Below are 12795 nucleotides of genomic sequence, written 5' to 3'. Positions count from 1 at the left end.
TAGCTGAGCTCATAGCCCTGACTTGAGCTTTAGAGCTGGGAAAAAGAAGAAGAGTAGCCATTTATACTGACTCCAAACATGTTTTTCTGGTGTTACATGCACATGCTGCTATTTGGAAAGAAAGAGGCCACTTGACCACCCAAGGGTCCCCAATCAAATATGGTGATCAAATCCTTAGGCTCTTGGAGGCAGTCCATCTGGCCACTGAGGTTTCAGTCTCGTATTATAAAGGACACCAAAAAGGGAGCACAGAAGTGGCACAAGGAAACCAAGCAGCTGATCAGGCAGCTAAGAGAGCAGGATTACAGAACAATGACCTAATAGGGGTTGCCACCTTAGTTCCACAGACTAATTTGTCAGAAACTCCTTCATATACTGAAGGTGAGACTCTTAAAGCTAAGAGTGAGGGCTTTCAAGAAGATCATGTGGGGTGGTTCCACAAGGAAGGACTCCTTTTTCTGCCTGGGAACCTCCAATGGAAGTTGGTTAACTCCTTACATGCCACCACTCATTTAGGGGAGAAGGCCCTCCAAGGATTACTAGAAAGGTCCTTCAGAGGAACAGGCCTCCAGATGACTATAAGGTAAGTGGTCTCCTCTTGTCCCACTTGCCAATTAAACAACCCCCAAGGAGCTTGCAGACTCGAGCTGGCCCAGCCTGTCCAATGGCATGGGACCTACCCAGGAGAGGGCTGGCAGATGAACTTCATCCAGATGCCAGTTTCTCAAGGGTATAAATACCTATTATTCATGATAGATACATTCATAGGATGGATTAAAGGCTTTCCTACCCAAACTGAGAAGGCTGAGGAGGTGGTAAAAAAACTGCTCCCTGAAACCATTCCGAGATTTGGTCTGCTCAGGTCATTACAAAGTGACAATGGGACATCATTTACTTCTAAGGTCACCCAAGGGGTCTCTAAAGCATTGAGCATTGCTTATTATCTACATTGTGCCTGGAGGCTTCAGTCTTCAGGAAAAGTAGAAAGAGCCAACCAATTCTTAAAATCAGCAATAAAAAAGATAAACCAGGAGACCTCCCTGGGATGGAAGGAGGCTTTACCAATAGCTCTCCTCTGCACCCATGTTGCCCCTAAGGAACAGGTTGGTCTTAGTTCTTATGAGATGCTATACGGGAGACTTTTTGTTTATGTCAATAACCTCTTCCTAGATCCAGAGACTCAGACCCTCCAGTCTTATACCATGGCCATTGGGCAATTTCAACAAAATATATGCTTGTGGTGTGTCAAACAGGACCCAAAAGATTCTAAAGAGCCACCACTATATGGTCCAGAGACTCAAGTCCTAATTGAAGTCTGGAAAGTTGGGTCCCCAAAAGGCTCAACTCCAGCCCACATGGAAGGGCCCCTACCCTATAGTACTTTCTACCACCACAGCAGTCAAGGTACTAGGACATAATTCCTGGATTCACTACTCACGAGTCAAGCTGTGGAAGAAAACAGAAGAGGACACTCAATACACCTGTGAGCCCCTGGGAGATCTCAGATACCTATTCAGGACTACAAATGAGTGCCATTCTAATGAACACCCCCAAAATTAAGTTTCTGAGGATAAGATTTCTCAGGATAGCTCTAAAAAGCCAACACAGCTTGGCAGGGGTTGTACTCCAAAATAGACAGGAGATAGATCTCCTGATCCCTGAACAAAGAGGAACTCAAGCCACCTTGAATGAGACATGTTGTTTCTGGGTAAATACCACCAGCTAAGTTACAGAAAGTTTCAGAGTCCTCAAGAAAAACATTCAGATCCTACAGGATCTCAAAGAATGAGCTGGAGAGTTCTCAGGGTGGCTACAATATCTCTTTGGGGGATCCTTCTCCTGACGGGAGGGAATTTGGAATTGGCTAATGCCCCTACTAATCATTATCACCATATCGATGCTGCTTATGATTGCTCCATGTATTATTGATTGTCTAACCCGTTTTGTCTCTGCCCAGGTCAACAAGCACAACATGTGGTGCCAGTTCAACAAGGATATATAAAACTACAGCTGACCATGGAAAATATCACTCACCCTTATATGGACACCGCTATAAGGACTCTGAGGCTTGAGACTAGCAAGAGGGGGAGGCCCAATGCCCCTTGCTGTCCCAGTTCAGCAGGAAGTAGCCAGAGAGACCTTGATGCCCCATTCCCAAAGAATTGGGCCTCCCATCTCTTGAGGGGGGAATGTTAGGTAGTTAGAATAGGAAAAAGGAGTCCATAATGGCTGTGGCTAAAAGACAAAGAAAGGAAAAAGCCCGTGAAAATAGAACAAAGGAAGTTCGGAGGACTGGAGTGAGAACCTCAGGTGAAACAAACAGCCCTCCTGGCTAGCCCAATTTACATAGGGCAAACTCAGGGGGAGGAGAAAAACATATAAAAAGAGGAGCCAAAATTGAGCTGGCTTCTCTTCTCTTTGTGTCTTTTGGGTCAGCCCACCCTCATGCCTCAAGGATGTATTTTCGTTTACTTGCCAAATAAAACTGAGCTGTAACACTGACCTGTCTGTCACTTCAAATTTTTGCTGTAGCAAGACAGAACTGAGGAAACTGCACACTCCCCTGACAGTAACAAATAATTTTAGTGTGAAAAGAAGTGAAAGTGTTACTTGCTCAGTCGTTTCTGACTCTGCGACTCCATGGACTGTAACCCATCAGGCTCCCCTGTCTATGGGATTGTCCAGGCAAGAATGCTGGAGTGGATAGCCGTTCCCTTCTCCAGGGGAGGTTCACAGCCCAGGGGCCAAACCTGGGTCTCCTGCACCGCAGGCAGATTCTTTACCATCTGAGGCATCAGGGAAACCACAATATTAGTATCAGTATGTCCCCAATACTGCCTGGGAGATATTTATACTAAAATTTATTTGTTGTTTATCTGAAATTCAAATTTCATTACTTAGCATCTTTTATCTCACCTGGTAGCACTACTGTGGGGAGTTTAAAGTCATATATTGTTGCTGAAAAGTAGTGTTGTACAGGCTGAAGTCAGACAATCATAATGCAGCAACTTATTGAGAGGCCTAGAAGTGAGAGAGAACCAGTCAAAGGGTTTAAAGCAAGGAGGGGGTAACATATTAAAATTTTAGCTTTAGGAAGAGGTTCCTTCTGGCTTCTTGGAGGCTTCTTTTAAGAGAGACAACAGGGAGATCTCACTAGTTATAATAGTACAGACAAGAGATTTTGGGTTGTGATAGGAGGAAGATAGAGAGGAGGTGCCAAATTTAAGGAGGATGTAGGCATTAGATCATCATAATTTGGCAGCTGGTTAGATGGAGTGAAGAGGGCATCATTCCCAGGGTCCAGTTTGGGTGTCTGTGAAGATGGTATTGCTACCAACTGAGATAGAACCTGACCTGCCTCTTGAGAAATCTATATGCAGGTCAGGAAGCAACAGTTAGAATTGGACATGGAACAACAGACTGGTTCCAAATAGGAAAAGGAGTACGTCAAGGCTGCATATTGTCACCCTGCTTATTTAACTTATATGCAGAGTACATCATGAGAAACACTGGGCTGGAAGAAGCACAAGCTGGAATCGAGATTGCTGGGAGAAATATCAATAACCTCAGATATGCAGATGACACCACCCTTATGGCAGAAAGTGAAGAGGAACTCAAAAGCCTCTTGATGAAAGTGAAAGAGGAGAGTGAAAAAGTTGGCTTAAAGCTCAACATTCAGAAAACGAAGATCATGGCATCCGGTGCCATCACTTCATGGGAAATAGATGGGGAAACAGTGGAAACAGTGTCAGATTTTATTTTTGGGGGTTCCAAAATCACTGCAGATGGTGATTGCAGCCATGAAATTAAAAGACGCTTACTCCTTGGAAGGAAAGTTATGACCAACCTAGATAACATATTGAAAAGCAGAGACATTACTTTGCCAACAAAGGTCTGCCTAGTCAAGGCTATGGTTTTACCAGTGGTCATGTATGGATGTGAGAGTTGGACTGTGAAGAAAGCTGAGTGCCTAAGAATTGATGCTTTTGAACTGTGGTGGAGAAGATTCTTGAGAGTCCCTTGGACTGCAAGGAGATCCAACACCAGTCCTGGGTGTTCTTTGGAAGGAATGATGCTGAAGCTGAAACTCCAGAACTTTGGACACCTCATGTGAGGAGTTGGCTCATTGGAAAAGACTCTAATGCTGGGAGGGATTGGGGGCAGGAGGAGAAGGGGATGACAGAGGATGAGATGGCTGGATGATATCACCGACTCGATGGACGTGAGTTTGAGTGAACTCTGGGAGTTGGTGATGGATAGGGAGGCCTGGCATGCTGCAATTCATGGGGTCGCAAAGAGTCAGACACAACTGAGCAACTGAACTGAACTGAACTGAGATAGAACAGATGTTGGAGGCAATGATTAAGTTTAGGATATGTGTTGGAGGTGCCTAAGGAACATCTGGTGTATGGGGACAGAAAATGATTGGCTGTCTCATTCTGAAATTCAGTGGAAAAAATGAGCCTAGAGAGTGGAAAGTCCTCAGCATACAGGCACTACTGAAACCAGGAGATAGATGGACTCCCCAGAAAAGGAACTCAGGGAGAAGGCCAAGAAGAAACAGCTAAGCAGAGGGAACCAGGAAAAAGAGGTGTCATGAAAGCTAAGGGGTAGTTTCTAGGAGGGAGAGTTGGTCAACCGTGTCAAGTGCAGTCAGAAAGTTCTGATTACACAAAGGCTGAAAAATGGCCATTGATTTGGGCAAAGGTAAAGTCATCATGACCTTAGGCTGGCATCACACAGGCTCATTTAGACATCAGTTCCATTTATACAAATGATAAACACTTGGTTAGCATGCGTCCTCAGCATGCTCTCAGATGTTCACTGAAGTCATTCTCACAACCCACACACTCCTTCAGAATTTAAACCATTCATTTGAATTGTGCCCCAACTCACTCAAATTATAGGCACATGTTCAGTTGCTCTCCACACTCATCTGCTGGGGTCCTTTATATTTGTCAGCGTCATCTCAGAGTCGGAGCTAGTGCCTTTGCCAGGATAACTGCAGGCACCCACAAGGGTTAAATGGATTATCCTGTGGTTTTTATCTCCCAGGAGTAAAGAAAAACCTTTGCTCTTCTCTCACCTCCGGTAGAGATAACCCTAACCTTAACTCTGGGTAATGCCGGATGTTGCTGGTTCTGTTGTCCCTGACATGCCTCTCGGCTCACCTCTGGCCCTCATGCACCCTTACTGATGAGTATCTATTGTGTGCAAAAGTTGAGTTCACTCTGTTCCCTATTTTCTAATTATCTTGAGACAGAGGTTCAAACAATAAAGAGAGGAGATGCTCAATGGCACAATTCCCCAAGGAAGTGGGAGAGGTTGAGACCAAGAGCCCAGTGGGAAGGGCAAGCCCAAGATAGGACTTCTCTTCTCTGAGACCCGAGGAAAGAAAGTAGGGGCAGAGACAAGGTTGGAGGTGACAAGAGAGGAAGTGTTCAGCTAATGGCTCCATTTACTTTAAACGCAATAGTTCTTAACCCAGGGTCCAGGGTCCTTTCAGAGTCTCTAGAGAGAATTTAAGGAGCCCATGGATTTGGGGGGGAAGGTTGCATCTTTATTTTCACTATCACTAACAGATATGTAGCATGTCATTATAGGAAATGTGGTTAACAAATTACAGTAGTATTAGCAGTACCTGTGGCTTTGTCACCAATAGAAATCAGATTTTCATAGCACATCATAGTTGTTTCAGGTCTCTCAAATTACATCACTATTTTGAAATTATGTTAGTCACTAAACCTGTTGATAGAGTTTGATATTTAATATATTAATAAAGAAGTACTTATATAACTATGTTATAGATATCTTTCTTATTTTAGTATTTGTAGTTCTTTTGTAATCTTTATTTATCTTATGCATGCATTATTCTGGGAAGGGTTTCTTTAGATTTCACCAGATTTCCAGAAGTGTCCTTAGCATAAAAAAAGGCTGAGACACTACTCTGAAGAGTAACAGTAGTTAATATTTACATAGCTCTTCCTAAAGGCCAGGTACAGTTTTAAGTATATTTTTCTTTTCCTTATGTAGTTGTTAACTCATTTATTCCTGTTAGGTAGTTAGAATAGGAAAAAGGAGTCCATAATGGCTGTGGCTAAAAGACAAAGAAAGGAAAAAGCCCGTGAAAATAGAACAAAGGAAGTTCAGAGGACTGGAGTGAGAACCTTAGGTGAAACAAACAGCCCTCCTGGCTAGCCCAATTTACATAGGACAGGCTCAGGGGGAGGAGAAAAAACATATAAAAAGAGGAGCCAAAATTGAACTTCTGGCTTCTCTTCTCTTCAAGTCTTTTGGGTCGGCCCACCCTCACGCCTGGAGGATGTATTTTCCTTTGCTTTCCAAATAAAACTGAGCTGTAACACTGATCCATCCATTGATTCAAATTTTTGCTGCGGTGAGACAGAACTGAGGAAATTACATACTCCCCCAATATCACTAATGAAAATTATTTGTTATTTAACTGAAATTCATATCAGAGTGGGGCTCTCTATTTTTTATTTTCTAAATATGGCAACCCTACTGCACGGATAACCACCCTGATGTTGAGATATTCCTCCTCAGGCTCCCATGGCTCTCTATGCCCACCTCTGCACCAGTACCTACCCTGATCCCTGAGAGTTCATGGTTGTATTCTGATCTCTGAATCCTTCATTTGCCATTCAGGGCCTGGCAAAGAACACAGTTTGTTGAGTGAATGAATGCATATGTGTGACATCCCAATAAACCTGCATCATTTGGTGGAATCAAAGTCTTGTGATCAGTACACTGCCTCAGTTCCACTTGTATCCACCTTGTCTTCACATGATTGACATATCGACCCAGCAGCCAAGCTGGTAGGAAAGCAGGAAAGGCAGGCGCAAAGGCTGAGAAGATGGAGCCAGCTGGCGCTGAAGAAGCTGGGAGTGACAGCCACCGCCCTCAGGGAGCAGGAGCCTGGGAGGAGGGAGGTAATGCAGGTGGAAGCATGCTTCTCCCTTGGGGCTCCTCATCACCCCTCCTCCAGGAGGTGCAAAGCACCCCTGCCCTGCACCTGGCCAGAGGCCAACCCAGGGCTGGCCCTCTCAGGGCCTCCCAGCTTTCCAGCCCTGGACCTAGACTAGTTTCTCCGACGATTTTGGTGGAGAATTCTCCAACAATTCTGGCGGAGAATTCTCCAACAATTCTGGTGGTTTAGTCACCAACTCTTGTCTGACTCTTGGAACCCCATGGACTGTAGCCTGCCAGGCTCCTCTGTCCATGGGATTTTCCAGGCAAGAATACTGGAGTGGGTTGCCATTTCCTTCTCCAGGGGATTTTCCTAACCCAGGAATCGATCCTAGGTCTCCTGCATTGCAGGCAGATTCTTTACCTACTGAACTATGAGGGGAGCACTGGCCCTCAAATCCCCTCCGTGCCCGCCTGGGTTGAGTTAGGAAAGACTCTGAACAGAACAAATGGGTGCAGGAGATGAGTCAGCCCAGGCGAGGCAGAGGTGCCAGTGAAAATCCTGCCAGTGTGACTGGGCAACACCCAGAAGTGGGGGGCACACAGGGCGGGGGTTCCTATTCCAAGTGTGAGGATTTAGAGGCACTGTCTGTCTGTGGTAAGTCTTGATCATGCACCTACTGAAGGGATGGCTGTGTGATCTGGGTCGAATTGTCTTCCTCTTCTGGCCTCAGTTTCCTCCTCCGTGAAGTGGGTCGAATACTCACTCTATCCTAGTGCATCATATCTAGTATAAAAGGTGGTCTGTCAGTAGTAACTGTCATGCGTAGTGCTTGTGCCCTCCACCCTAAGCCATTTGCACCATGTGAAACTGTCCCATTGGCGGGGATGTGGGACACGGTGAGGAGACCTTGATCCGTCATCACAGGGAGCCCAAAGATGGCTCAGGCCCTCGAAGAGACTGGCAAAGGGGCTCAGAAGGTAGGAACCCAGAGTCTAGCAAAGGGGCTTGGCAGGGGGCAAGTTCCCCTTTTATTTCTGCCACTGCCAAGTGAGGAAGAAGAGTCGCCTGCTCTGGAACCAAGGACTGGACGGTGATCTACAGGAGTCACCCATTCTAAGCAAGTCAACGGATTAAATATGATTTTTATTAACTCAGTCTTCTTTTTTTAGAGGGGTTGCTAGCTAAACGGAAGGATTCACACTAAGATTCCGATACGCGGCTGTCCTATAGTTCTGATCGAGTATGGGAAGATAAGACTCAGCGAGAAGGAGGGCAGCAGGGGCGCGGAGATGAACAGGTCTGGCTTTGCCAATACCCACCCACTCAGCACATCTTCCCTTCCGGAGCGGTTCGCGGCATCTGCGCATGCTCCTTCCGCCCCTGTCAGGCCCTCCGAGGGGTCGCGCTGTGCTCTGTGGAGGTGGGGTCTGCGCATGCGCGTCCTGCTCGCCCCGTTCTGCCGGAGGGGCGGGAGAGTCAGTTGTGGAACTGGCCAGTGCGATTGAGGGGACGACTGCGGCCAGACCCATAGGAAGTGACTGTTAGGAGATGTGGACAAAGCGGCGTGCGACAACAACAGGTCACAGAGAGAAGAGGAGGGGTGCGGCCGCCCGGGGCAGTTTAGGCAGGCGCAGAGTCCTCGACGGTAGCGCTTGTGGGTCCTCCTTTCTTCCGGGTTGCAGTTTGTGGTGCCCGCGGGAGGCAAAAAACCAGAGAACGGAACGGGGTGGGTGTGTTAGACCCAGAGGAAACCCCTCTCCATCCCGTCCTCACATCTCCGAGGCCTAGAGAGGACTCAATCTTAGGTCCATTGTACCCCATATCGTCCCCCTGAAGAAAAACTAAATTTGCACAGTAACCGCGCCAGACCCCACCCTCAGTCTTTCAGTCAGTTCCAAAGGGCTCACCCACACTCCGGGGGACTCTGAGTCGAAAAGGGGGTCCGTGGAACAGGGTGGGATTACAGCAATTGAAAAAATTGCTCTGGAGCCGTCTCTGGCCTGGGAAAACCGCTGCTTCCACAGATAAGCCGAGGGGAGCATTCGCGGGGCACAGAAGAGTGACTTCAGACCACAGAACAGGTAGTGTAGACTGAATGAGGTACGAATTGGCCCAGTGAAGACGGAATTATGTGCTAGTTGGCCCAATCTGAGACTGGGTTAATAACTGACTTCTGACCCCCAGACCCTTGTAAGGACAGCGAAGGGAGCCTTTGACTACTCCAGCTACAGGTGTGAAGTCACAGAGGCACTGGGGCTCTTGAAGCTTGATGCTTCTTCTGAATGAAGACGGCCCAGTCATATTAAGTAACATGTATATATGAGGTGCTGTTTTGAGTATATTTACTTTGTTAGGCCTCAGGACAACCCTATGAGGTAGGGATTACAATCACCCTCAGTTTACAGATAAGCATGTGAGTTGTTCTCTAATAAGGAGTAAAGCAGGACTTCACATTCAAGGCAGTCTGGCTCCAGAGTCTGCACTCCTCTAAGAGGACAACCTACAGATGTACACAATCTACAATCTGGGTAAGAGACCAGATAAGGGATACCCACTAAAAGGTCAAACTTGGAACTTATTCCCTGAGCACCTACTCTCACACTGCTGTGTTTCTCATACACCATTTCAGTATTCTCAATAATCTTGTGCAGAAGGAATTGCTTGGATATGGAGACAAAGAGATGTTCCATATGCTGCCCCAGATTACACAGATAGTAGTTGAACCAAGTTGATGAAGCAACTTGACTCACATAACAAGTTAACCAAGACAAATGACGAGACTAAAATCTAGGCCTCTTATCTGCCCATCTTGGGGTCTGTATGGTCAAGGATCACTCAAGATGGCTGTTCTCTTGCTCTGTGTACATCCCCTGCTGGACCAGTGCCTGCTTCACCTATACCCTACTCACATGACTGACTTTCCCACATACTTGCCCCAGGCCCCAGCTACTGACGAATGTTCTTATCAGTGGGGCAGTGAGGGGCGTGCTCCTCTGCTAGTTTCTGGTAACCAATGAGCCAACCTGACGTCAATTCCCCCTATAACTGGCAGTCTCCCCTTCCCCAGGGCGAAGACTGCAGCCATGTACTGCCCGTCATCCACAACACACAGTGAGGTGTCGCTCCAGGACCTTGCTTCAGACATGTAAGATCCCACATCCATTAAACCACTGATGTCTCTGTCTTGGGCTCTGGGCTTTTTCTTCGGTCTTGAAGCTGGGCATGCACAGGCCTTGTAGGCCTGCGGGGTAGCAGCCCAACAGGGTCGTTTTACTACATGCATTTTAAAAAAACATTTTTTATTTTATCTATTTGTGGCCGTGCTGGGTCTTTGTTGCTATGCACTTTCTCTAGTTGTATCAAGCGGGGACTACTCTCTAGTTGCCATGTGTGGACTTCTCATTGCGGTGGCTCCTCTTTTGTGGCGTGTGGGCTCTAGAATGCACAGGCTCAGTAGTTGTGGTGTGCGGGATTATTTGCCCCATGGCATGTGGAATCTTCTCAGAACAGGGATTGAACCTGTGTGCCCTGCATTGGCAGATTCTTAACTACAGGACCACCAGGGAAGTCCCCTACTATATGCATTTTAACAAACATTTATTTGTTCATTCAGCAAATGTTTGTTGTGCCAGTCATTCTTGGAGGCACTTAGGATTCAGCAGTGAACAAAATAAACATGGTCCCTTCCCTCTGAGGGAGGGTGAAGGTAGAGAGTGTAAAATATCAACAAAGCTAGACTTTAAAGCTAGACAGCAAAGCTAGACAGAGGATGAGATGGTTGGATGGCATCACCAACTCCATAGATATGAGTTTTGAGCAAGCTCCGGAAGTTGGTGATGGACAGGGAAGCTTGGCGTGCTGCAGTCGGACATGACTGAGTGACTGAACTGAACTGAGACTCTAAAGCAGTGAAAACAGATGTTGTTTAGTAAGTACTGACAGTAGGGGAAAAAGCTGGACTCCATTCCGATTTGTGCAGGGTGTTTTAAAGGGAGAATGAGAGAGGGAGAGGAGGAACAAGCAGGGGCTCAAGTAGAGTGAGGGAAGTGAAAAATTTTAGAAATACAGTTGGTCAGTGTAAGAGCGATTATGTTACTCAAAAACTGGGTTTGCTTCCTGGTGGGTGTCGAGCCAAAAGATACAACCGAGGCAAAGAGCGGGAGAAAGAAGGATTTATTATTACTTGAAGCAAGTAAGGAAAACAGTGGGGATTTTCCCCAAAGCAGTGTCTCCCTGAACAGCAAAATTGGGGAAGTTTTAAGCCGAGGGTAAATAAATATTCTATTAGGAGATTGCGTGGTGTGTGTATATCCATGGCAGGGTTGGGGTGGGGGGAGCTTGAGCAGTGGAAAATTCAGCATAGAACTGGGGCAAAAGTTGTCAGAGTCCAAGCTATAGTTGAAGCCATGATGGTCAGCAAAGGTCAACATCATCATCCCTTAGGTTCCAGTTGATCTGGTGATTGAGTGCTGGAGGTAGGTTTAAATTCTGCAAAACAGCTCAAGAAAGTGCTTCAGGCTAATCTTTACCTTTGAAACAGAACTGAGAGTCTTTACAGCTGATTCATTATCTTTGCTATTATTACTTCTCTTTCCTGACAACAGTTGTTTGTTCTTTTGTTTCCTTAAGATGTGTTCAAGGGCACATCTTCAAGGGCAATCATTGTGTCCAGGCTTAGATCACGAAATGGCTTAGGCCTAAAATGGCTTCTCTCTCTCTTTTTAAAATTGAAGTATAGTTGATTTACAATGTTGTGTTAGTTTCTGGTGTACAGCATAGTTATTCAGTTATATATATATATATATATATATGGCATATTCTTTTCTATTATGGTTTACTACAGAATATTGACTATAGCTCTCTGTGCCATACAGTAGGACCTTGTTGTTTATCCATCCTATGTATAATAGGTTGCTTTCACTAATCCCAAACTCCTAGTCCTTCTTTTCCCTACCTCTCCTCCCGCTTGGCAACTATAAGTCTGTTTTCTAAGTCTGTGAGTCTGTTTCTGTTTCGTAGATAAGCTCATTTGTGTCATATTTTAGATTCCACATATAAGTGATATCATATGGTATTTGTCTTTCTCTTTCTCTCTCTCTCTCTCTCTTTTTTTTGGCATGCCTTGCGGCTTTTGGGATCTTCGTTCTCAGACCAAGGAACCGGGCTCCAGCGGTGAAAGTGCTGAGTCCTAACCACTGGTCCAGCAGATAATTCCCTTCTTTCTCTTTCTTGATATACTTCACTTAATATGATAATCTCTAGGTCCATCCATGTTTCTGCAAGTGGCATTATTTCATTCTTTTTTATGACTGAATAATATTACATTGTATACATTTACTACATCTTTGTCCATTCATATATCGATGGACATTTAGGTTGCTTCCATGTCTTGGCTATTGTAAATAGTGCTACTTTCTCTGAATATATGTCTGGGAGTGGAATTACTGGATCATATGACAACTCTTTTTAGTTTTTAGACTGAAAGCAAGTTTATTCAGGGAGATACATACTCTATTGACAGAGTAGGCCATTTGAGAAGGTAAGAGACCTTTTTAGTTTTTTAAGAAAACTCCATACTATTTTCCATAGTGGCTGCACAAATTTACATTCCCACCAACAGTGCAGGAGAGTTCCCTTTTCTCCACACCCTTTCCAGCATTTGTTATTTGTAGACTTTTTAATGGTGGCCATTCTGACCGGTGTGATAAAATGGCTTCTCTTATGTCAAAAAGCTGTATCTGGTTCTTTTCTTCTGGGGAGGCCCCTACCCTATTGGCTTACAATTAGGCCAGCTGTGTCTGTTAGCTGGCAATTATTGAAGTTAGGATTATTCTATCCTCTCATAGTTACTGGGAAGGAAACGG

General features: G+C 45.5%; 1 long non-coding RNA gene across 2 annotated transcripts in view; it reads left to right on the top strand.

The window, feature by feature from the left end:
* Positions 1-8395: 8395 nt before the first annotated feature.
* Positions 8396-12795, top strand: part of LOC138986379 (uncharacterized) — a 56948-nt gene continuing 52548 nt past the window's right edge. Inside the window, exons 1-3 of one of the 2 annotated variants that reach the window (XR_011463218.1) lie at positions 8396-8585; positions 9365-9459; positions 9999-10076. This is a non-coding gene — a long non-coding RNA (uncharacterized lncRNA). The remainder of the gene's footprint in view (positions 8586-9364; positions 9460-9998; positions 10077-12795) is intronic. The other variant, XR_011463219.1, reaches the window with a different exon arrangement.

This window comes from Bos mutus, chromosome X (assembly GCF_027580195.1).
Source record: "Bos mutus isolate GX-2022 chromosome X, NWIPB_WYAK_1.1, whole genome shotgun sequence".
Taxonomy (NCBI): domain Eukaryota; kingdom Metazoa; phylum Chordata; class Mammalia; order Artiodactyla; family Bovidae; genus Bos; species Bos mutus.
Note: the sequence above shows the minus strand (reverse complement) of the source record. Positions and strands in the feature narration are given on the sequence as shown.